A 26,172-nucleotide genomic window follows, 5' to 3' on the forward strand; every position below is an offset into this window, starting at 1 on the left:
CCCCCCCCCATGTGGGTGGGCTCACCAGCCATCCCTGCTTCCCACTTCCCTGAAAGACTCCTCTCGCCACACCCCTCCCCATCACCCTGCCTCTGTGGGGGGTCAGACCCTCATCCTTCCTCTGCCATGCAGACTATTGAATCATCTCAGCAACGTCCCATCTTCCCAGTTAGCTTCCCGCCCCCCTTTTCTCTGAATCAAAAGCTCCACTTGCACCCACGCAGGATGGTCCCCTGGGCAGGTGCCCAGGGCGCCTCAGGTCTCCTCTTTCGCTTCCTGCCCCCCTCCCCGTCATCCGGGAGGAAGCATCTGGAACACACAGTCTGAGCTCAGTTCCTTGCTCAACTGCCCAACTAACAGGATGAGTTGGGGCAGGATCTTTCAACTCCCACAGCATTTAATTTTCTCCTTTGTAACATCCGCATCAAAAGGGGCTCCGGGAGCACCCCCAGAGGACAGTCTGAGCACCCAGCATGTCTCCAACAAAGACTGTGCACGAATGAGCCAGACATGGGGCAGTGTGCAGAGGCTTCAGCACGGCGCACTGGTCCAGGCTTCTTGTGGGCAACACCTGTTCCCCATTTCCCACCTTCAGGATTAACAGCTTCCTTAGGGGAGCTCTTAGACCCTTGCCGGAAGGTTTTCTGCACCCTGGACCCCTGCTCCCGGACCTACCCCACTGCCACCTTGGTACTGAGTCCACTGAGGATGCCAGGACCTTGGCCTTCTGCACCGGGTCCCCCAAGGCAGCCCCAGGCCAGGAAGAGCCTCTGGTCTCTGCTGCTGTGTCCCCAATGCCAGTCTGCTAAAGCCCCTCCCGGCTCTTGGGATCGGCCCCTTGGGAAATACTTTTAATTGGAGGCAGCTGGCCCATCACTGGCCGTGGATATTGTCCAAGAGGGCCGGGAAGCATTCTGTGCATGCGGGCCTTGCTCTCATCCTTTGGCAGAACCAGGAATGAGGACAAAGATGTTTGGCCCTTAACCCTCCTTTGGAAGATGTTGGTGACACGCTTGACACCCTGTTTCTGCGGAGACCGACGCAGGGGAGGACGGGTTTGTCTGAACCTTTGCAAGAGTCCGAACTCTCCAACAGTGAGGACCCCTGCTGTCGTCACCCGGCCTAGGGCAAATGCTTTTTCCTATAGGTACAAGGAAGAAGAAAAATAAAATAAGAAGCAAGGGGAAACCGTGCAAGGTGAGAAGCCTACAGAGCCTGGGCGCAGCACGGAGAGCAGAACTGTGGGCCTGGGGAGCCGGGTGGGCCTGGGCTCGACCCTCCGCACCCACTCCTGAGGGGCTTGGCAGGGAAGGGACCCTCTGCTCCCCTGAAGGGAGAGTCCAGCCAGGAATACTGGGCCTGGCCCCATGGACTATATTTCTGTGTGTTTTCTATTAGCAGTTTGGAAAGCATTTTATAGATGTTTCTAATCAGTTGTGCAGTCGCAGAGGTCTGGGGCTGGAAGTTTCTTTGAGGGGGTGGCTGGCACAGAACTGGATCCCTGCCCATCACTCACTTCGGTGCCCACTGGCGTGACTCTGCCGGGCAGAACCAGGCTTTCCACACATCAGAGACAGGCTGTCGGAGGCCGCACGCCACGGCCAGTCAGGAGGCCTGCTACCCTTCCACTCGCTAAGAGTTGCACCTTTCTTTTTGAGATTCCATGAAGAAGTGATGCCATAACAGTATTGATCTGACTTACTGAACTTATTTGACTTAGCAAACTGCCCTCAGCTTCACCCATGTCGCCAGAAGTTGCAGTCTCCTTTTTACGGCACATCCCATGGTGTTTACAGGCTGCGTACGCACAGATACACGGTGAGTATGTTACAGATACTTCTTTATTCGTCCTGCCATCGATGGATGTTTAGGTTGTATCTACATCTTGGGTATTTTGAATTATGCTGCAGTAAATATGGGCATTTAGATAGCTCTTGAAGAGGATGATTTTGTCCTTCAGAGGTTTACACACAATAGGATGGCTGGATGATAGGGTGGTCACATTCTGAATTTTTGGGAGCAATCTCCATATGGCTTTCTATAATGGTTCTACCACCTTACTGTCCCAAGACGGGTCCCCACTAGCCCCTACCTCCTGGCCTTAATAAGCAGTAGGAGATGGTTTCTAATTGTACTTGGATTTGTGTTTTGAAGACGAGTGCTATCAAACAGCTTTCATGTACCTGTAGGCCAGTTTTGTGCCTTCTTTGGGAAAATTGTCTATTCACGCCCTTTGCTCATTGTCAATAGGATTATATTTTTGTTTTTCTGCTGTAGGATTGTATGAGTTCCTTATATATTTAGATATCAATCCTTTCTTAGATATATATGGCTTGCAAAGATTTCCTCGCTTTATATAGGTTGACTTTTCATTGTTTTCTCTGTTGTGCAGAAGCTCTTTGGTTTGATGCAGTCCCACCTGCTTATTTTTGCTTTTATTGCTTGTACCTTTGGTGTCATATCCAAAAAATTATTGTCAAGACCAATGTCAAGGAGATTTTTCCATATGTTTTCTTCTAGGACTTTTATAGTTCTAGGTCTCAATTTGAAGTCTCTAATCCATTTCTGAGTTAATTTTCGTGAGTGGTGTAAGCTAGGGATCCTGTTTCACTCTTTTCATATGAACCTAATTTTCCCAGTGCATGCATTTAATAGCCTTTGCCCACTGTATGTTCTTAGCACAGTTGTTTACTATGTATATTACAGCTGAATGCATAAGTGTGGGTTTATACCTGAATTCTCTAGCTCGTTGGTCTGTGTGTTTTCTTTTGTGCCAGTGCCATACTGTTTTGTTTACTATTGCTCAGTAACAGTGCACTGTATGAATGTATCATGTTTTGTTTCTTCTTTCTCCCTTGGGGTTTCCATCTTGAGGCAAGTATAAAACTCTTTGTCTAAAGTCCTCTATGGAGACTTTACAATACAGGCTTTCATTTGACTTGAGCAGGTATCTAGAATTGGGGTGTCAAATCAACTATGTTTATTTACATAGGAAACTGTCAAATAGTTTCCATAGTGGGTAGTTTGTACCCCATAACTGTATATGAAAATTTCAATATCCCCACCTCCTCAACAGTACTTGGTATTACCCATTTTAAATTATTTTAATATATGTGTAGCAATCTTGTGGTTTCAATTCACATTTCCATAATCCTGCACATCTTTTTTATGTGCTTATTTGCCATCTGTGTATTTTCTTGGGTGAAGCCTGTGTTTGAACTTTTTATTTTGCTCATTTTAATTGGCTTTGTCATTTAGTAGTACTGAGTTAAACAGTTCTTTTTACATCTGGACACAAATCCTATATTGGATATATAATTTGTAAATATTTTTTTTTAAAGATTTATTTATTTGTGCATACAGAACTGGGGTACAGGCCAGAGGCTCAGGGGCGGTGAGAGGCTTCACCAGAGACAGAGTGGGGAACAGAACAGGCAGATCAACGAAGTACACTGCTGAGGGGAGCAGCAGGCGGGTCAGGAGAGGTCTGCCGTGCCATGTGGTCACCTCCGGGGCAGGCGGGAATTGAACTCATGCAGAAGCGGCTTTAGGTTCTCAGTGCTGTGCTTTAACCTGCTGCGCCACCAGGGAGGGCCAATTTGTAAATATTTTACCCCAGTCTGTGACTTATGTTTTCATTATTCTCTTAACAATGTCTTTCAAAAAATGGACTTTCTAAATTTTGGTGAAATTCAATTTTATTCATTTTTATTAATTAATTATGTTCTTTGAATATCTGTATAATCCAGATATTCACAAATATTTTCACAGAATTTTTAGTTTTAGATTTACCATTTAGGTATATTATCATTGTGAGTCCATTTTTTTAGCGGACATAAGGGTAGATTATGAATAATCACCACACATATGAATATCCAATTATTCCAACACCTTCATTCAAATGACTATCATTGCTTTCACTGAACTGTTGTTGTACTGTTATTAAACCAGGTGATTATTTACTTGTGAATCTTTTTCTCTCCTTTTAGTTCTGACTCTTATCTATAGATCTATCCTCTCTCCTATACTGCACTATCATAACTACCATAGTGCTACGATATACCTGAGTGCTAATATGAGTATACATGAGTGAGTAAAATAAACCTGGGTACTAAAACATTTTTATTCTATTTATTTTTTTAATATAGTCTATATCCTTTTCCTGTCCATATAAACTCTTGGAATCAGTTTGTCGATTTTTACCAACCAGTCTTGAAATTTACCTGGAATCATGTTAAGGTCATCCCACTCCCCCCCACCCCCCCGTTCTATTGTTCTTGTCATGAAGTCTCCTCATCTGGTCAGCCTGACTCTAAACCCAGCACATTTCTTAATCTTTCCAAATAGCTACCTTTGACTTCATTAATTTTCCCTGATCTTGCTTTATTTCATGGACTCACATTTGTTTATTTATTTTATTCCCTCTTTCTACTTTTTTTCTGTCTAACTTGATCTTTTTCCAAGGTCCTTCTGGTAGAAGCAAATTATTTGGTTAGCTAATAGCACAGCAGTGAGGTTTAATGTATAATTAACATTTCAGCCATAGAATGAGCCCTACAGACCTGGCGGGATCTACCCTGAGCTGACTGCTGATCAGTTGGCAGCTAATTCCTGACCAGAACATGTGACAGCGGAACTCATGAACGAATGCCGAGGGTTAGAGAGTCTCGTCGGCAGCGCTAAGTAATTGCACTTCTGCTAAATGCTGCCGGCAGATCCCAGAGGGGGAAACTGCTCTGGCTTCAGTGAAGAGAAAAGATGAGGGTGGGCCTGAGCAGGACAAACCTCCCAGGTGGCTCCCGCAGTGATACGGGAACGTGCTCACACCTGCCTTGTCTAAGGGCAGAGGAGATGGAGGACAGAGGCAGACGAAAAGATGAGAGGGGTAGTCTTGACAACGAGGATGGGGCTGGATGAGAGGGAAGGATGGTACCCTGGGACTGGCCCTACAGTGCTCCTGCTGTGATAGAAAAATAACAGATGGTAATTATGGGAAGCATTATATATAGTGATGTGTGTGTGTGTGAGAGAGAGAGAGAGACAGAGACAGAGAGACAGACAGGGAGAGAGAGAGAAACAGAGAGAGAAAGGGGGAGGGGAGGTAAAGAGAGAGAGAGACAAGAGAGAGGGAGAGAGAGAGAGACAGAGAGATGGAGTGATTTGGAGCATCTGAGTAGAACATTCTGTTTGAGAGACCCAAAGACTTTTGGGTGAACCGACTTTGCTACCAGGAGAGGAATCTGGGTGAAGATAGGGAATATAGATTTGATAGATTCTATATCTACAAATAATGAAATTCATAGGAGATTGGATGTGATTAGTCACAGAGGGGTTTCCAGGAATATTATGTTCTCTGATACTGGTCACTATTCACGGTCATGGAAAATGCATTTAAAAATGACATTTTTCGGGCCCTCCCTGGTGGCGCAGTGGGTTAAAGCACTGCACTAAGAAGCTTAAACCATTTCTGCATGAGTTCAATCCCCGCCTGCCCTGGAGGAGATCCACATGGCGCGGCAGACCTCTCCTGACCCGCCCGTTGCTCCCCTTAGCAGTGTAGTTCATCGATCTGCCTGTTCTGCTCCCCGCTCTGTCCCTGGTGAATCCTCTCATCCTCCGCATCTCTGGCCTGCACCCCAGTTCTGTATGAATAAATAAATCTTTTTTTAAAAATGACATTTTTCTGAAAGACAATTTTATGATGAAATTAATTTTGTGATGATCTCTGCTTTGAAAGCTGCTTTAACCAGCTGGAAGAAAAGCCTATTAATGTAGTAAATTTCAAGAAAATTAAAATATTAAATAAATTAAATTTCTTGAAATTTACTAGCTAGTTGATCTTTTGTTATTTTCAAAGTTATACACAAGTGCGCAGTTTTGCCGCTATGTTAAAGGCAAATAGCTCTGCCTGTCTAAAGGCTACAGTTCACTCATTCTCCCTAGCAGCTCCCAGTTCTTTAGAACCAAAATCTCCACACCTTTGGCTTTCAGCTCATGCATAGCCACCCATACCCCTACATACACACACACATATATATATGTGAACATACACATATACACAGAGCATACACTGCTATATCATGTTCTATATATTTAGATATCTTTGTTAACTTCCACTTACGGTAGAGAATTTAGTTTTAACTTCCTCTCAAAGGCATAGCTCCTTCTTTTTACCCAAAATTCTCAAGAACATCATAATTATGGAAATTTAGTGTTTAATATGATGGTGTAAATAGAGTTCTTTGTTGAGTCAAGTAGCATCCTACAATTAAGCTTCTTTTATCACTTTTGTTTTGTGCTAATAATGTTCTCGTTTTATGTGATTAGCTTTCTCTATACCTATCACTAGCCCTTGTCCAAACTTATTCTGAACTTTCTTCCTGACGATCTCTAGCTTCCCATTGTCATCTGTGCAGCTTATGTTGACAGGCATGGTGATCTCATAATATACCTGTGTGCTGAGGTGGCTCAAGGAGGGTGCAGTGGGGGAAACAGAAAAGGGCAAAGACCAAGGTCAAGTTTCTATTGAATCATCCCAGACACAAAAGGAGAGAGCAGCTTCTTTCTCACGTCCACTTACTCTTGCATGTGAGTCCAACTTCCAACTTTTGCAGTTGAAAATCTTTTACAATCACTTTTCACTTCTACTCCAGCCTTCTTTTCTGGACTTACTTTCTTAATCCTACCTCTAATCGTTTTGCTGTAGACTTCACCTGGAGTGTTATCTATGAGACCTGCTTTTCTCCTTCCACCCTGAAATTTATTTATTCATTCTTTGACCCATTATGTTTGCCCTGCTTATTTCTGGAGAACCCTTGAAGTGAAATGGATCTCTACACTCGCTGGCTCCGTCTGCTCAGTCTGCTTCTTTCTGAGCCCCTGACCTTGAGCACGCCCTTTGATACTCCCTGCTCCCTGCTTTCCCCTCAGACTACGCCCCCTCTCCAGGCCCCACACTCCTCGCACACTCCTTCCCATCCACATGAGTGGCTGCTACTGAGGCCAGCCATCTGTTCAGTGTGTTCCCAGCTAACACAGTACACCCCAGAAGGGGGGGGGTGTCTTTCACAGGGGGCAGAAGAAGAGATGTCAGCTGGAGGACAGCCCCTCTGGGTAAATTACAAATGCCAGATCTCCCCAGCCCTTCGTAGTAGGAAGCATCGCGGCAGAGCCTGCGCTATCTCTAGTCACCTGGAGGGCTGATATACCTGTCACTCCGCACCCCTCTTGGACCCTGTATTTACTAAACGCTTCCCACCCACATGAGTGGCTGCTACTGAGGCCAGCCATTTCTACTCACACCAGCTGATACATAGGAGAGGCGTGCGCCTCTTGCTTCTCCAACTCCACGCAGACCTGCGTCCTCACAGCTTCAGCACATGCTACAGACCTGATTAGCAACCTGACTCTGTGTCCTTGAGGGATTTGTCTGTACTGAAAGTTCCCTCTCCCTGCTGTAAAACAGGTGCCGGGGGAGGGGAAGGAAATGTTGACCTATACTACAGACATACAGATGTACGCACATAAAATGCTGTCACGTCCTTCAAGGGAAGCAAAGACTTTTCGTGTTTGCCTTAAATCACCTCCCCAGCAATGTGACCCGGGTCCCTAGAACAACCAGGGGATTAAAGCAATAAAATTCCAAGTCTCCAGCTCTAATTAGCAGAAGGAACACTTAGATGCTGGTTTCGTGGTCATGGTAGAGCTCCAAGTTTAATCAGACTCGCTAAATGTGAGTTGAATCTCAAACAAATCACTTTTCATATTTTAAAATCCCAAGCTCTCTTGTTAGATTTTTTTTTTTTTAAATCACACACAGTGACTGTAAACGTCACAATTTTGGTTTCTTTCTTTCTTTTTTTTTTTAAAGATTTATTTATTTGTGCATACAGAACTGGGGTACAGGCCAGAGGCTCAGGGGCGGTGAGAGGCTTCACCAGAGACAGAGTGGGGAGCAGAACAGGTAGATCGATGAAGCACACTGCTGAGGGAGCAGCGGGCGGGCCAGGAGAGGTCTGCCACGCTATGTGGTCACCTCCGGGGCAGGCGGGAATCGAACTCATGCAGAAGCGGCTTTAGATTCTCAGTGCTGTGCTTTAACCCACTGCGCCACCAGGGAGGGCCTTGGTTTCTTTCTTAACAGAAAATTCGAAGCTTGACTCAAGCGCCAATACTGCCAGACAAGGAAACCCCTCTCCCAGCAAGCTCCTCTCTCGCCCATCAGAGGAGATTTGCTTTGCTTTGTCATCCCCCAGCCTCTAGACAGTCTCCCCATATCTCTCTGACTCTCCTCCCCAGACCCTGTCACTTGGAGTTTCCTAGGTCCCTGAAGGGACACAGGCCCCGGGGACTTGACAGGATGCTACTTGGCTGGTGAACTTGGCATTTGGAATTACTGGCCCACGCAAGGGAGGTCGCGTGGCACGGCCCTCACTGCCGATGGCGGCAACTCAAGTGATTTTGCTCTTGACCCTGTAATCGATGGAGAGACAGCTGGGCTGTGGAGGGCACACAGCCCCGTGACGCTCGCCCACCACCCTGTCTCTCATGCCATCCATCGGCTTGGCCTCACGGGCTGGAGGGGACCCTGGGTTCCTGTTTGCTTTTCCGATGAAAATGTGTGACAGTGGAAAGAACAGAGACATTGAGTGTGTGTGTGTGTTGGGGGGGGGGTTCACGTCAACTAAACCCAGATCCCGACGCCCTTAGAAAGGGAATGGCCGTCAGTGTCGGCCATTGGTGGTGTTACTCGTTTATTTATGTCCTCGTGGATCCATTTACCAGCATTGTGCTTACTCATATATTCATTCTTCTGTGATTCATGTAGTCTTAACCAAATGAGTTATTAAGCCTCACTATGTGTCTCTCTCTGCACTCGGCCTGGGAGGCAGTGACGAGCCACCCAGAAAGCCACTGCCACAAGGGGGCGACCCTCGGTGAGGACTGTCCAGTGGCTGTGTCACGCTGTCATCTAATCAGGTGGCCTAGTCACGAGGAAGACAGACACGTCCACGCCCTCCTGGAGCTTATCGTTCAATGACCAGAGCAGATGGCAGTCAACAGGCAGACAGCACAGGCAGCTGAGGAAGGCCAGGGCCAGGCTGCTCTGGACACTGGCACAGTGCTGGTCTCTGTTTAGGAAGAGCAGGAAGAAGTCTCCCCTGGCAGCCACTGTTCCTGCTCCCAGCCCTCCTGCCCCACCCCATCACGCACCTTACCCTGACTCACAGGACAGTAGGGGTGCTGGGGTGCTCTCTTGGGGTGCACTCGGTAACACGACACGTGACCCAGCTGCTCCTCGCCTCCCCTCTGGAGCGGATCCTGAGGCTCCTGATGCAACACAGGTCCACGGCTCTACAGACCCTCAGCAGGAAAGTGGGTTGTAGGTCTGGTTACCCCAGAAATAGCAGTTTGGGAGCCGGAAGTTCATGGGCTCTGCTCTCAGGAGCACTGCCGAGGAGGGAGCTGGGGCAGTTAGGGGTGACTGTGATGCGGTCTTCACAGAGGGCTCTGCTCACCTGCGCAGGTGAGGAGGCTCCGTGGAAGGGGTGGCGCTTCTCCCGCCCTCGTTAGCTCCCGCTGGCTGTTCTTGGGGGGGGGGCGGTTACCCCTGTGAAGAGCCAGACAGGGGAGAGATGCAGCTGTCACCACTCACTCCCAGAAGTCCAGGGAATGAACGGGGCGCTGAGTCCTGAAGGCGGGTGAGACAACGTGTCAGCCACCAGCCTGTGTATCTACTGCCCCTCTTTGAGAGCGTCGGCACCGTGCCTGGCCTGCAGGGGGCGCCCTTTCACTTCGCTGTTGGCCTGCGGTGACCTGGGCTTTGAACAGACAGGGCCCTAGAGCTGCAGGGTGAATACACCCAACTGGGGACCCCCCACCCCTGCCTTGGTGTCCTGGCAGGGCCGGTAGGGCTTATGGTCCCTGCTGGAGTCATCCTGCAAACACCTGTTAAGGAGGAAACTGAGGCATAGCCCACAGGAGGGCAACAGTGGGTCCAGAGTTAACCTCTTCCCAGCCCCCAAAGTTCAGGTGCTTTGGTCACCCCTCACTGCTCCCCACACACAGCACCTTTGTGTGTGGGGGAGGGGTTGTGTGGGAGGGTGCTTCTCTCATCACCAGGGCTTGGGGCTCGGACTAGAACACCTAGGTCTTCCAGAAGGAGGCCCGGGACAGGGACCTCAACTACCAAACTGGGGTGACTTCTCCTGTTCCGTCTCTTCCGCTTTCCCTGTTGCGTCTGTTCTCTGTTTACAGTGGTGATGAAGGGTGCTGACAATGTACCCATTTATCAGATGTTTTCTGTAATTCTGATGACTGACAGTTTATACCTGTGGGAACCTGGGGAGGAAGTTGCAATCCCCCAAGGCAAGCCAGCAGGGGTGGGGCATGAACGCTTGACTCTGGGCAGCCCACAGGTTAGGGTGAGGGTGGGTGAGTGGGAGAGTCGGTAGGATGTGGTCTGTGGCCTCCAGCTGAACCAGGAAAGTGAAAACAGCATTAAATGGGAAAGTGAAAACAGCATTAGCTGAAAGCTCTGCTGGACGGTCCCACAAAACCCTTGTCTTGAGGGTGTGGGCAATGTGTCCCCTGACGTACTGGGGAACCACTCTGTGAAGGCTGTTTTGGAGAAAACTTATTTTTCTTACTGATTTCTTAGTTTCTATGCTATTTATTGTCTTCAGCCCCACAATAGTTCCGTGACTTAGTGATATCTCTAAGTCACATTTTGAAATGAGGAAAACCCAGGTCTAAAAAAAACACAGGGATGGCTGATTCTAGGGTCCCTGGTGGATTTGCATTTTCCATCCTCATCTTGGGAAACATCACTACTCAGTTCTTAGAGAGGTGACATGAATCTCCGATGTGAATGCAGCATATAACACAAAGTCCTCTATAAGGGCTAATGGCATTTCTAGGAAACTCTTTAGCCCTAGGCCAACACAAGCCTTTGTGTGTGTGATTTTCAAGTATCCTGCAGCCTGGTGGGTCTTGGTAAAAATGAGGGCAGGTCAGGTCAGGACAACTGGACTAAGATGGCGGGGGTGGGGTGTTGTGAGGGGAATCAGCCAGGCTGAGTTTCTTCTCCCGGTCTTCACAGATCTGGATTTTTAAAAATATGTTTATCTCTTATTCTTAAAAAAATGCTTGATACTATTTTCTCTGACTCACAGAGTGTTTCTGAAAATCTGACGGGATAATCAACATGTACCTCACTGCATGAGCACCCCTGAATTGCTTGTCCAAAGCGCCCATAGATGTTGTCTTTGCTGTGGCCTGAATGATGTAGCCAATTATGGTTAATTTATGTCTAAACACTCAGCCCAAACAAAGACACACAAACAGCAGGGAGAAACCCAAGGGGCAAACAGACATGGATGAAATAAATCTTTCATGAAAATGGAGAAGGGTCTTAGCGACAGAGCCTGTGGCTGTCTGGCTGAATAACTAACTTCCTCGATAGTCTCCCCATCTCACCCTTGAGAACAGACGGTGCATTATGACAGAATCGAGAACCATTTCCTTCACAAGGGTATTGTCTATTCAGGCAAAGAGGGCAAGGAGCTTTCACTACAAAGGGGAAGTTGAAATTGGAGGGCAGGATGTACAGGAGGACTTGTGGGTATTTTAAGATCAAAAGTAGGACATGATTTACCACATTCAAAGAAAAAAGCATCACGACCCTCTCTCCTTGTGTACATACAGAATGACTACAAACTTCCTCCAAAATTGTTTGTTGAAGCAAAGTAGGTTTACATCTTTGTATCTGTTTACATCTTTGTATCTGCTTTGGAGAGGTTTCAACCTCTCCAAATGTCTGCTTCACCCCTCCCCCCAACACAAGTGCCACGATGATCCTATAATCCTTGACCACATTCCATGGGGCTCCTCCCCTCCTCCATCTCCACCTTCCCATCTGGTTGCCGAGGTTTTGCAGTCGGGTGTTGAGACTTTATTGTAGGCTTGGTTTTGACTGATTCTTTGTTTTTCTGTAGTCCACATTTAAGTGGAGCCATATTGTATTTGTATTTGTCTTTCTGATTTGTTTCACTTAGCATAATCCTTTACAGTTCCATCTGTGATGTCACAGATGGAAGTTCATCCTTTTTTATAGCTGAGTAGTATTCTATGTGTGGCAGGTGGGGGGGGTGTGCTAAACATTTTCTTTAATAGGAAAAATTCAAAAAATGAGAAAATTTATCATTCATCTCCCAAACTAATGCTGATAATTTAGGTAATGATCATGAAGAATGGATGGAGGCATTATGGGTAGTTGCCGTTTCTAACACGGCGAATTGATCAATTCTTGACACCTTTTGCTTGTTATCTTAAGTATTCTTCAAAATAAGCACACCTGAATACATTCCATATTCTAGTTAACAGATGAGGAAATTAACATTCAGAAGGAGTTTTTGTTGTTGCTGCTGTGTCTTTTCTTTAATCTTGCATTTTATAAGCATTGCTTATAAGCAGGTGTTACGTTTTAATTTTTAAAAATTAATTAAGGAATGTCTGATGAATCACAATTATTTCAACTTGCCATAAGGTTTAAAGCTGAACAAATTATGGCGAACGCATTTTTTTTCTTGTCATTCCTTGGTGTCACTGGAATGAAGACTATGAACCCGTCTTTCCCTTTCCTCACATTTCTTAGCAACTCTTGCTGTTCTTAGGACTGAACTCTTCCTGCATCCCTCCGGCCACACCTTCCCGTTTCTGCAGTCTGTGAAATCACTCATCGAGGCCATCCTTTCAGTAGCCTTACAGGTTATGTGTAGACTCTGTTTCTGTTAAAGGATCAGGAGAGAGAAAATGGGGCGAGTTTTACCTCATCCCAGTGCCCTCCTGGGCCCCACCATGGAGCTTCCTCTAGGTAAGTTCTGGACATGCCTTTGCTCTCCTTGTGCCAGGTTTTCCACTGACTTAGCTCAGAGGACAAATCCCACCTCTGACCCTGGAGCTCCTTCTCCCTTCACCCTCGATCCCTTTGTCCAGGTCTTTCATAAGAGCTCTGATTGCAGGGAAAGGAGAAACAATCACTGTAACTTTGAAATAATACGGCCCTCCCTGGTGGTACAGTGGGTTAAAGCACAGCACTGAGAAGCTAAAAGCCACTTCCACGTGAGTTCGATCCCCGCCTGCCCTGGAGGTGACCACATGGCGCGGCAGACCTCTCCTGACCCGCCCGCTGCTCCCCTCAGCAGTGGACTTCGTCCATCTGCCTGTTCTGCTCCCCACTCTGTCTCTGGTGAATCCTCTCACCCTCTGCATCTCTGGCCTGTACCCCAGTTCTCTATGAATAAATAAATCTTTAAATAATAATAATAATAACAAAATGCTAGTACAAACATTGTTTTGAGTATTTTTATATAGTGTTTAATTTTTCCTTTTAACAATCTCAGGAAGTAAGCACCACACCACCCTTATTTCACAAAGGGGCAAACTAGGCTCATAGAATTTAATTGACTTACCCAAGGTAACACAGCTGGTGGTACTTTAACATGCACGTACAATTAAAAATATGTAATTTGGTTCCTGCATAAACATTTTCTTAACCAATATGTGGAAGTTACTAGGAATGAAGAAATAAAAGCTCTTAAGTCCTCCTTCCCTAATGACCAAATATCAAGGCCAGACTAGGTGCGTTGAGTAGAGCAATTCATTCTGTCTATTAGATAATGGTGTGCCATTAGTGAGAACCTTAACGCAAACCATTCACAAAGCCAGTGCTCCTATAGTTTCGCTCATGAAGCTATACTTTGGTTGCTGATTTTCAAATTCACCGGACTGGGTCAGAGAAAATGCTTTACAAACTACTGATATTTGGTAGTCATTTCTTGTCCAAGTGTTTTAGTGAAGAATGTATGTTCTTTGCTTGGTGTCAACTGTCACATGTCTGACAAAGTTGGTGCACGTATGTTACTGCAGTTTCGTCATGCTTGCTTGGCAGTAATGTGGCTCCTGCATGTGCTTTCCCAGCCACATGGCCAGGACCGCTGCCTCACCCTCATTCTTGTCTTTGCTCTTATGCCAGTTCTTGGACGCCAGTTAGACATATGTTGGATTTGTGCATTCCAGCATCCCAGTTCTCTGTTATGTTTTCCCCAGGTTATTTTTCAGTGTTGCATTCTGGGTAAACTATGCAGTTCTAGCTCCAGATTTCTAAATATTTCTTCACGTGTGTACATTTGGGCTGCCTAATTTGTCCACTGTGATGTTTATTTCAATGACTGTAGTTTTTAATTTCCACAAGAGCTGTTTGTTTTTTTAACAGATATATTTGGTCTTTTATGACAGGATTTTAATTCCATCCCAATTGCTTGGTCATTCATATTTGAAGACTTTCAAAAGATTTATTTTTAACTTTAATTTAAGATTAATTAAAATTTAATTCTAATCTAAGTCTGGGAGTCTCCATATTTTGCTTGTTTGCTTGATTTATTTTTTCTGCTACTGTCACTTTCTACGGCAGCATCTTCGTGTGTTTTATAATATTTTGTTTGAGCTCATTCACTCTGAATCCATTGCTGGGAATCACGGGAGTTTTACTTGAGCAAGCCTGTTCCAGAGAAGTGAGGTCATGTTTGCCTTGTACCTCTGGAGCGTCACAGGTCTGTGTCATTTTTGTGTCAATGTTTACATTTTAGAAATCCTGGTTTCTAGCAACTGGAAATTTGGGCCCCCTTGGGAAAGAACTGTGGCAGATGCTCTGTGGATATTTATTTAATTTTAGAAGGAGTGAGAGAAAAGAACAAAACAAATGCATGGCTTTCATGCTTTCCTTGAAGAACTTGCTACTTTTTCCTTGAAAAACTTGCCACAACTAGGCAGAAACATTTTTATTAAAAAGAAGAACTTACATGTAATACTGGCTCTTCCAGTTCCTATAGGCTTTTATGTGCTCCAGTTTTAGAACCTAAATCAGCATAGACTAAATCAGAATTTATCTAATCCTTCATTAATCACCAAGCACTGAAGGTAAGTGGGGATCAGAGCTCACACAGGTCACCCCGCTCACCCACAAAGAGCACACTGCATCTTTGAGGGGAGGCCAAGCGCTAGTTGGTTGCTCCCAGGGAAGGATGGGGATTGTTCATATCGACATCTAATTGGAAATGGACAAAAAAGAGGAGGAAAACGCTTTAAGCTCAAATTTGCCTTGCACGGTGGGACTGTTCCTCAGATCTCGGAAAAGCTCATCCTGACAACACTCTTTGCTATGCTTTCTCCCCGAGGGCATCACCACAAGGCCTCTTCCCCACCCCAATGCAATGCAGATAGCTCTATGCTAGTAGCACATAGTGTAGCTAACAACCCCGCCTCAGGCTTACAGATTTCAAAGGACTCAGCTCCAAGCACCGCACAAGTCAGATTTTCCAATGGCCTGGAAATTTATTTGATCATAATATTTACTGATTTGGGAGGTGGGAACCATTTTTATCAGTCTTGTCTCATCTTCGGAGCACAGACACCCATCCCGGGGAGCAAACAACTTCTCTTTTTACCGACTTGTTATCCAAGAGAACGCTCATCAAGCAAGTCCCAGAAGCACTGGGCAATTGGGCGGCTTCGAAGTTCACTAATGACTGTGAGCCCCACCTGACGCAGGCTTGTGCCTGCTTCTGATTCTTTATTTGGAAACCTCACAAGTGTCTTCAGTGAAATGGGTCAGTCTTCACCAAATGCTAGGTTTCCTCTAGTATCAGCAGGCTTTCTTAGCTTGATTGTTTAGGAGAGCCTCTCATCCAGCCCTCATAGGGCAGCTCAGATGAAAAGAGCCCCATGTCATCCAGGTACACCCAGGGCCTTCTGTGTAGGGAACCGGAAACAGCGCTGAGAGTGCTCGGGGCCAAACGCCAAGGACTGAGCCTGCTCTAATCCAGGAAGACCTTCTGAAACTTGGAATTAACTTGAAGCAAAAACAGAACTTGGGTTTTCAGGGACCTGGGAGTGTGGCCCTTAATCTCTCACTAGTTTTGTGACCTGGAAGAAACAGTTCACCTTTCTGAGCTCTGGTCTTGCTGCCTGAGAAAAGAGACTGCTTAAACCTGTTGATCTCAGAAATAAGCTCAGACTTGAAAGTTTCAGTGCAGTTAAGAGGTGGAAAGTCAGGCAAAGTTTCTGACAAACAGGAACTTTATTGCACTTCCAGGAGAGGTTCCCTGACCTCCACGGGGGTTGGAGAGATTGCACCCCTGGGAACACGGGTAAGCTTTTATAGGGCATGGGAGTTGCTTTTCAGAAAGTGATTCATAAATGATGCTTATCAGTTCCCAGAATGCAGGCAGTTCCCAGACTTCAGGAGGCGCAAGATTAGGAGATTCCCAGCATGCAGATAGTACAGCCCTGGGGTTCAGGGTTCCTGCCCCTTCCTTGCCCGGCCGCCATGGTCTTACATGATTCTGCAGCTCCATGTCATTGACAGTGGGGAAACTGAATCTTGAGAACGGGAAACGTCTGGCCCAAAGCAACAGGCCACAGGTCAGTCCCTTCGCCACCCCTCTGCATTTGCAGACTCCTCCCAATGTTACAGGGCAAGGAGAGAGGGGCACCCTTGAGCCCCAAATCTGCCTGCTCTAAATAGATTCTGCCATCTATCGCATCAAGACAAGATATGAGTTTTAATGGAAAGGAACTTTAGTACAGTGAGTATACAATACGGAAGACAAAGAATATAATTTCTAAATCAAACACCTGAAGTGACCCATCCCCTCGTGGGCAAAAGTCCACCAAAAGGGACGGGCCCAAAGCAAGAGCTGAAAGCTGCCACAGTCTAAAGCACCTTCTGGCCGGGAACCATTGAAAAGGGTCAGAGATGGCCAGACAAGGCTGGGGGGAAAAGAGCACAATCAAAATCAATATAGACACGGCCATAGTCAACCTCCCCATGGGTCTCTCACCCACGTCTTTTTCAACCAGTCCAGGGCCAAGAAGCAAAGCCAGTTTCCTCACATGCTGTCTGCTCTGTGTGGCTTCCTCAGGTCTCCTCCTGGCTCCATCCTGCTTCCTTCTTCTTCAGACTCCTTCTCTTCTCTGCTCAGCTCCACCCTCCTCCTGGATGGGGCCCTGAACCTGGAGCTTCCTCTTTTCCTGGGCACCCCTGTTAGCCAACACAGCCCACACGCGCTGGCACGGATTTGTCACGCTCTGCACCAGCTCTGCAGGCTGGTGCTGCGGGCTCCTTGGGTGTCCACGCCCTTGTCTTACCTTGAATCTGGGGCTGCTGCTGTCTGCATACTGGGAGCTCCCCAACCTTGCGCCTCCTCAGTTCTGGGAACTGCCTGCATTCCGAGCGGCGTTGATGAATCAGCTTCTGAAGAGCGACTTCCATTTTCCGCACACTGTTGATACATGTCGAATTGCCTATACAATGTTCACGCTGTGGACAGACCCTTTGTCTCCTGAAGGAAAACAGAAGTGGATGACATTCTTTGTCATTGTCCTGCATCTGTGTCACGGACTGGCCACTGCACAGAGTTCCTGGGGTCAGTGTGTTTGGGGTGTTACTTTCAGATGAGGGCAGGGCAGCCTCCCTCCCCTCCCCTCTCCCCCTCTCTCCTCCCCCTCCTACCTCCCCCTCCTACCTCCCTTCCCTCCCCTTTCCCTCTCCTCCCCTCCCCTCCTTACCCTCCCCTCCCTTCCTTTCCCTTTCTCTCCCTCCTTCCTCCCTTCCCTCCCCTCATCATCCCTGCAGAGGGCCCCCATAAAATACTTTCCCTGTCACATAAGGGTGCGTCCTGTCAGCCTCAGAGTACACTGGCGACAGTGGCTTGGACGGACCAGACGCAGCTTTGTTCTTAGATGTTTCAGGATCTCCACCCCTTTCTCCATGGTGACTGAGCTCTTAAAGCCCAGCGGCGCGTGAGGGCCCAGTCACGTCCTCGCCATACTTGTTACGTCCCATCGTTTTAGTAAAAGACCTCCTCACAGGTATGGGTGACAGCTCACTGTGGTTCTCTTTGTTTCCTGATTTGCATTTCATAATAATCATTAGTGTTGATGAACAGCCTCCACGTGCCTGGAGGGTGACTGGCGGAGAGAGCCCTGACGGGTGTGACCACGGTGAGGTGCACACAGCGGTCCATGGAGACAGTGTGCACCTGAAACTTGTGTGATGCTCTAAACCAACGCGCCGCAATTAAAACGTGTTGGCGGCTCTCCCTGGTGGCGCAACGGTTAGGACGCAGCACTGCAAGCTGGCCACAGCCGCTTCAGTGTGAGTTCGATCTCCCACCCTGGAGGTGACCCACATGGCATGGCAGACCTCTCCTGACCCGCCCGCTGCTCCCCTCAGCAGTGTACTTCATTGATCTGCCTGTTCTGCTCCCCACTCTGTCTCTGGTGAAGCCTCTCACCACCCCTGCACCTCTGGCCTGAACCCCAGTTCTGTATGCATAAATAAATAAATCTTTAAAAAAATGTGTTGGAAATACACACTGACCACTTGATGCAGACAGACAGAAGCCGTGCACTGACAGTCCAGCACTGTCTAGGTGGTGGGGCCAGCCTGGCTGCCGACCGGCCAGTGTCTGTGAGTCAGCTCACGCCTTTCACTGAGCCCATCAGATCTGCAAAATGAGAAATTGAAATGGACAGTTTCCAGGGTTTCTTAACCTTGGCACTAATGGTAATTCCTTGGCTGGATAATTGTGCTGCGAGGACTGCTCTGTGGACAGCAGCCCGCTGGCCTCTGTCCACTTAATGCCAGCAGCGCTGCCTGACCAAGTTTTGATAACCCAAAAAAAAAAAATGTCTGCAGACACTTCCCAGTGTCCCCAGGGATGAAATCTGCCCTGTGGCACATCACTGATCAAAGTAAAGTGGAATAAAAATGTGTTTCCCCATAGACACAGTTATTTTTGGATGTAAATGAAAAGAAAAACAGTTCCTGAATTTTCATGGATTTGGCCAATTTTTTTTTTTCCTAATGTGTTTATCCAGAGGTGTGGGGGTGAGAGGACTCACCAGAGACAGAGTGGGGAGAAGGACAGGTGGCTCGAGCGAAACCCGCTGCTGAGGGGAGCAGCGGCGAGACAGGAGAGGTCAGCTGCACCAAGTGGGTCCCTCCCTGGCTGGGATCGAGCTCCTGCTGCAGTGGCTGTGGAGAGCTGAGACTTCACCCCTTGCACCACTGGGAGGCCCTGACTTTGCTTGATTTTCATATACAGAGTTAGAAGCACTTTTCGAAGTGTATTGGCCAGGACCTGGGAGACACTACACCCTGTTCACTCGACAGCCACCTGATTAATTTTATAAAGACTAGCTCAAATGATCAGACCTCCTCTGTGAAGCCTGGCTGGGTCACACCCAAGCCCACACCAGCAGGTCCTTCCTTCCTGGCACCTCCTGGCACGCTGCTTTCCAGGCCCTGCATCCGCCTGATGGGGTCTCCCCTCCCACCAACATGCTGAGTTACTTGATGCTCGAGCAAACTAAATCTGCGCCCGGGGGTCTCCCCAGAGGAAACTGGCCTGGGTGGGCACCCCCAGTGACTGGTAAGTTCCTCATCGTGCACAGTATGGAATCTCGTTACTAAAGATGGAATTCCTCCACTAGCTTTTAGCGTCTCTGGTGGCAGGACAGTGTCTGTTCTGATCATTGATAACCGTGTTTGTAGTAATTTCTCGATGCATAGCGGACACAGTGAAATGCTGTGGAAAGAGAAGTCTGCTCCTGCAGACTCCGCTCCAGGAAGGCGTGGCCCTGCTCATCTTGCAGCCTTGGCGTCTAGAACGGCGCCTGGCAATTAGTCACCACTGACTAATTCATCAGCCTCGTCATTTCCGGCATGGCCAGTGTTTATTAAATGCTTCATGTATGTCAGAAAAAGCACTAAGCACTTTTTAGAAATGGTTAGCTAATCTCCTCACTCCTCCTTATGAGACAGACATTATACCCACGTGACAGGAGAGGCAACTGGGTTTTAAAGAGCATCCTTGCTCTTAACTACAGCTTCATGAAGCCTCTCAAAGTTAATGCTGGAAGTGGGAGAGATGCCCCAGAACCTTCTGCTACAAGCACCTGGAAACAGGGATTCAGATGGTACCAAGAAATCATTAAAGTGGAAATAATAAAAGAAAATGCATGCAGAGCTGAACAATTTAAATGTTCTAAGTGAAAAAGTTAGTGAACTTCTGCACCTATCCACCGACTGCAAGGCGGACGAAGCGCAGCTGAGCCCCGGCTCCGGCCTCCCTTCCCTGGACGTGACAGAGCACAGGGCCCTCTGCGCCACCCCCTTCTCCTTCTCTGGAGTGGAGAGAGTCCGGGACACCTGCGCTATCACCTCCTGCAGGCCGCTTCTGGTGGGCTTGGGGTGGCGAGCCGGCCCTTTCTGCACCAGGAGAGAAGGGAACACAGCGAGGAGGGGAGGCGGGACAGCTGATGAGGCTCCCTGGTGCCCTCCAGAGGCTCAACCCAGGGCTCTCTGACACCTACTCCCATGCTCACCTTGATGTAAAAGACAACGCTGAAAGGTTTCTCCAAAGGACTCTTTATGTAAACGTTCCCCTCTTTTGCTTTGCCTGGTGTCATTAACCTGATTTCTGCTATTTGCAATCAGAACATTAGCTAAAATAAGTCATAGAATTAAAAGTATTTCCATATTTTAAATGTTTACCACCCAAGATAATTACTCCAAGCTGATTGCCGAGGGACAGCACGCACCCTCCAGAGCGCATATGAAGTCCTGTCCCCTCCAGTGTGTCTCTTCTTGGAGATGGGGCCTGGATGGAGCTGGGGTCTGTGTCCAACAGGCCAGTGTCCTTGAAGGGAAGGCCCTGCCCTGCAGGGCGGGCGTGTGAGGGCGGGAGGAGGCTCGGAAGCCAGAAACAGGTGACGTCCCTCCAGGAGGTCTGGCCTGCTCCTGCCTCGCTGTCTCGGCCTCCAGGTGGTGAGGGAGTTTGCTGGATGCACCACCGGGTAGCTCCTTCCCGAAGACTGTGCGATGGGGTGTGAACTACTCAGTGTCTCGTTTGATGCACTCAGCGGCTGGCTGAAATGGTGATCCTGCCTCGCAGGGGGCTGAGGGGCGCAGGCTTCAGCCGACCTTGCAGCTTCAGCCCGGAGGCGGCCGTGAGCCAGGCCTGTGTAGCCCGAGCAGGCTCGTGAGCACCGCCACCCTCGTCGGGACCGGACCTGGCTTGCAGAGATCACACCGGCCAGAGAGCGAGCAGGAGAGTCGGACCTGATGGAGAAACGCCGGTCCAGCTTGACCTACCCCTTGGGACCATGGATGAACAGGACCCATGGGTGCCATTTCTAGGCATAAAGACCATTCCGGTCAGCTCCTGAGTCGGGAGGAAATGCTGCGGGTGTTGGAGCAGCTGCGAGGTGGTGAAACCCCTACAGCATCCTGGCTGCAGGTGGGAAGCAGGGGAGCCAGCCTCTGACCTAGCTTCCAGGCTGCTCTCTGCCTCCAGCAAAACTTTCCCACCAGCGGGCCCTCCATGCTGGTGCAGCAGGATTAAAGCGCAACACTGTGAAGATCTTCACAGCCACTGCAGCGCGAGTTTGGTCCCCGGCCAGGGAGTGACCCTCAGGGCGCAGCAGACCTCTCCTGGCTCCCCGCGGCTCCCCTCAGCAGTGGATTTCAGTCCATCTGCCTGTTCTGCTCCCAGCTCTGTGTCTGGTGAATCCTCTCACCTCCTGTACCACTGGCCTGCACCCCAGTTCTTATGTGCATAAATAAATAAACCTTTAAAAAAAGAAAGCCCCCAGCAGCCCAGTGCCAACAGCCCAGTGCTCTGCAGAAGGTGTGACAGCAAGGCCCAGGCAGGGCTTGCTGAGCTGGAAATGCCAGCCCGGGGCCGGTGCCGACTCCAGCAGGCACAGTCCCGTCACGTTTTCTCAAAGATTTAATATTTTTCTTTTAGTTAAATTAATGAAGTGTGTTTAGACAGGTTTAGATTTGCCCGCATTTACTCAAAAATAACGGAGATTCCGCGTACCTTTTACCCAGTGTCCTCAATGACAACATCCTGTCAAACCGTAGACCGATGGGATGTTACCGCTGACCCAACCCTCATGTCCCTCGGCCACTTTTGCTTCTACTCCCGCGTTTATGGGCTTCAGCGCCGGGGCGGGTTGGGTCACTGTGCTCACCAGGAGCAACCCCCCCTCCCACCTGCCGTCAGGGGTGGCCTCTTCTCCGTTTCTCTCTAGCGTCTTGCTGTAAAAGTAGGGAGGCACAGGGTGTAGCCCCTTGAGACTGACTTGTTTTCACTTAGCATAAACCTCTGGAGAGCCAGCGAGGGGTGGCGGGGTCACAGTCCACCCCTTTGCACTCCTGGGCTGCGTTCCTTGGTGCCAGCCCTCCTTCATTCAAGGTCAAGGGCGTGGCCTCCAGTTTGAGATCCTGTGAAGAAAGCCAGTCAGACCTTCTCGTGTGGGCATGTTGGGCAGGTGCCGTCAGTACCACCGGAGAAAAGCCCAGCAGCGCAGGAGAAGACTGCAGGGATGTTTAGTCTTCAGAGCGTCGGGGCTGTCTACAATAGCTGCCCACTGGGTCACCTCTCCGTCACCAGTGTCGGGGGCCAGGTCCACTGCCAGCCTCCCCACTTTCGGGGCTGCCACTGTTTCTTGTTTCCGTCATTCTGACCGGAATGTAGTGAGATCTCATGGTGACTTTGATTCGTGTTTCCTGTTGATTAATTTTCCATGGGTTCACTTGTCGTTTGTACGTTGTCCTCTTTAGCCGTGTCTGTGCTTGTGTCTTTTGCCCATTTTAACTAATTATTTGTTTGCGTGCCTTGCAGTTGAGTTTCAAAAGTTCTTTCTCGATGGTAGATACGAATCCTTGTTGAGGAGGTGGTGGGACATCCACAGCTTCTTCCAGTATAGCTTTCCCTGTCAGTCCCTTAGCAAAGGTTTAATTTACAATGCGGTAGCATTTGCACTAGTAGTAACAAGCCCAAGGACTCTGCTTCGTCACACTTGCCAAAGCTTTGCTTTTGTGTTTTAATAAAGGCAGGTTAATTACTGCCAAATCAGAGACACTAATTTCTCTTCTACAATTAAAAAATAAAATGCAGCGTCCTAGGTTTCCTGTCTTTCCTCCCTCCTTCCTTCTCTTCGTTTCTCCCTCCCTTTGTCCCCTCCCCTTCCCTGCTTTCCTTGCTTCCTCCCTTAGGCTCACACCCTCTGTCTGGTCTGACAAGGGACAGCTAGAGACCTCTTGCGTGACATCGGCTGTGACAAGGGACAGCAGAGAACGCAATCCTTTCCTCTATCACTCAGTTTAGAAATGAAAACACGCCGACCTCTGCTTATGCCGGATCTGTTATTTTGAGCGCGGGTTTCCTGCCTGGCTATATATAATTGCTCTGCTTTTGAAGAAGATGATGCCAATACGGTCAGTGGGAGTGCTGGCATTTGTGGTCTAAACGGGGCAAAGTGGAGGAGGGAATAGTGCCCATGACGATGCCCATGATGACACTGAAATAATCCTAACAAACACTACCCCGGAGGGGTCGTGTTCTCCTCTTCGCTTTCACCTGACCCTTGGTCCAATCATTGACAGCCACAGAGCACCCAGCTGAGATGGCTGCACCGTTTCATTCTGAGTCCGGCTAAGTTTAGAGAATGCAGGATATTTATATCTTGAAAGAAAACAGAGCCCCCAAAGGATTCGATTTGATGGCCCATGGATACAAAAGAGGCAGCTCTCAGCCCTCATGGGGTCCCTGCTGTCTAGCATGTCAGCGGTGATGGCGGGCCGCGCCAGTACTCACAGACGTATGTCCAGCTTCTGCGGCCCAACACGTAACATTTCACAAGTGCACGCTAAGTAAAGGAAGGGACTAGCGCAGTAATCGTTGAAGTCTCACCTGGAGCTTCCTAACCTAAGTCTCCTGCACATCTCGGGAAGCTCCTTTCCTCTCTCTGCTTCTGCTTGGATTCTGTCTGAAATTCTGCACATGTCCCTGTCTCCTGCCCTACACAGTGACCTCTACCAGGGACAGGGGTGTCCTGTGTATCTTGGTAGCTGCATCGTTAGGCACATTGCCTGTCCCATAAAATAAGATCAATAAGTAAATGTTGAGCAAAAACAGCCACCTAGGTGATTTGTCTGTCTTAGACACATGGCTCCCTCCGGAGCCATTGGGATCTCTTGTATAGCTATAATTTTATAACGTGAGAAAGAAAGAATACAGGATTCACGGAAGGGCCGACACGTGAGTGGCAGGAAGCGCGGTTGCCCGCTAGGGCGACACATTCACATCGGTGGAGCATTTGTCCTGACCTTGTGCTCTTTCCCTTTCGGGAAATGGCGGAAATGGAGAAAAGGAAAATAAAAGAGCTGTGCTAAGAGCTGTTGCCTGTCCTTTTGCACTTTTAAAGGGTGGAGTAGACGGAGGAGATAGATGTTGCTCACCTCTGTCCTCAAAATTTCTAGAGCTTCGTATATAAATTGGGAAAGAAAACTGAGCTGAGTGGGCAGTGTCACAGGTTTTCCTTTATTGCCCACAGGGCATGGCTCCGAGTTAAACTTTGTAGTGAGTGGAGGGTTACTGGGGACTCAAGAGGGTTAAACACATTCTCAGTCCACCGAACAAAAGGTAACAGTTCCCTATCAAAAAGAAAAAAAAAAAAAACTGCCAAAACCTTTCTTCTTTTTGTATTTGAAAAGTATTTTCAAATATCTTATATGAATATTCACAGTACAACAGTCTATAAAGAAAATCTGAACAGATTTTGAAAACCCTTTACAAACATCAGTTTTATAAGTTCAATTTTATTAAACTATAAATAAAAACAATCCATTAAAAAATTGAATATAGACCCTCCCTGGTGGCGCAGCGTGTTAAAGCACTGCACTGAGAAGCTAAAGCCACTTCCACATGAGTTCGATCCCCGCCTGCCCCGGAGGTGACCACATGGTGTGGCAGACCTCTCCTGACCCGCCCGCTGCTCCCTCAGCAGTTACTTCATCCATCTGCCTATTCTGCTCCACACTCTGTCTCCGGTGAACCCTCTCACCATTCCTGCACCTCTTGCCAGCACTCCAGTTCTGTATGCATAACTAAACAAATATTTAAAAAAATTTTAATACAATTTTAAGTAACTAATGGAACAGCAACAAAAAATTATAAGAAAACACTTAGGACCAAAAGATTTAAATATTGGTTAAAATTTGTATGAATATAAAATTGTGCTTAGAAAAAATTATCAATTTTTTCATTGAATAAATTTTCATTATGGGTCTGTGCTTTTTCCAGTTGTTTAAAGTGGTTAAGATTTATTAATGAAGGAAACAAAACTCCTGCCCTCATGGAGTTTATAGTTTAGTTGACCCAGATGGACAATTATGATGAGTGTTCCTCCTAGGTCTTCTAACTATAGATTGACTAAAGGTCTCATTTTCTAAAACCTGTGTGAGATCAGCTGGCTGGTCTATGTGTAATATTGCTTCAGTTGGCTAAAGTATTTGCTATGGTTGTAAAAGTCAATAACCCACCAAATTGCTTCTGCTCCTCTCCCTATGGATGAACAAGAGCTCCCACTGGCTTTCATTGTGGCATGTGGCTTTGTATTTGCTAATGGAGTGAGTTGAATTTCTACGTACAGTGTCCAAGCAGAAACATGGTCTTATGATGGGTGCCGTATTTTTCTCAGACTCTACCAGGCCTCAGATGGAGTTTTTTCCTTTGCTGGAGCTTGGAATTAAGAGATTGTGGATCAGCCCTGTATCCTACTCACCATAACATAAATATGGACAAAATCTTTTCTTGTTTAAGCTACTAGGATTTTTGTGACCACCTGTTACCATAGTATAACCTACTGAACACTAACACAAGATACATCAAAATGCATTTACTCTGGCTGTGATAAATGTTTATGTTCTGTCCATTTTCTACACTTTGAAATTAATGGCTTTGCACAATATCAATATCCTTATATGTAGCTCATTCTTAAGTTAATTTTAAGAATATTCTTTTTGTCATTTCAGACATAATGAAAGGAAGAATTAAATGTTTGTTCCAACTCTGCCATTTCTGCCTGTAGCTCTATTTAAGATGTTGGGCGAATGAAAGAAGGTATGTGACTGCTCTTGTATTTCTACTTATAAAATGGAGATGGTAATGATAGTGAGGATGGTGGTAGTGATAATGGTGATGTTGGTAATGATGATGGTGATGGTGATGGTGGTGGTGGTGGTGGTGGTGATGG

This window comes from Condylura cristata, unplaced genomic scaffold (genome assembly GCF_000260355.1).
Source record: "Condylura cristata isolate star-nosed mole 26May11 unplaced genomic scaffold, ConCri1.0 scaffold00009, whole genome shotgun sequence".
NCBI lineage: Eukaryota > Metazoa > Chordata > Mammalia > Eulipotyphla > Talpidae > Condylura > Condylura cristata.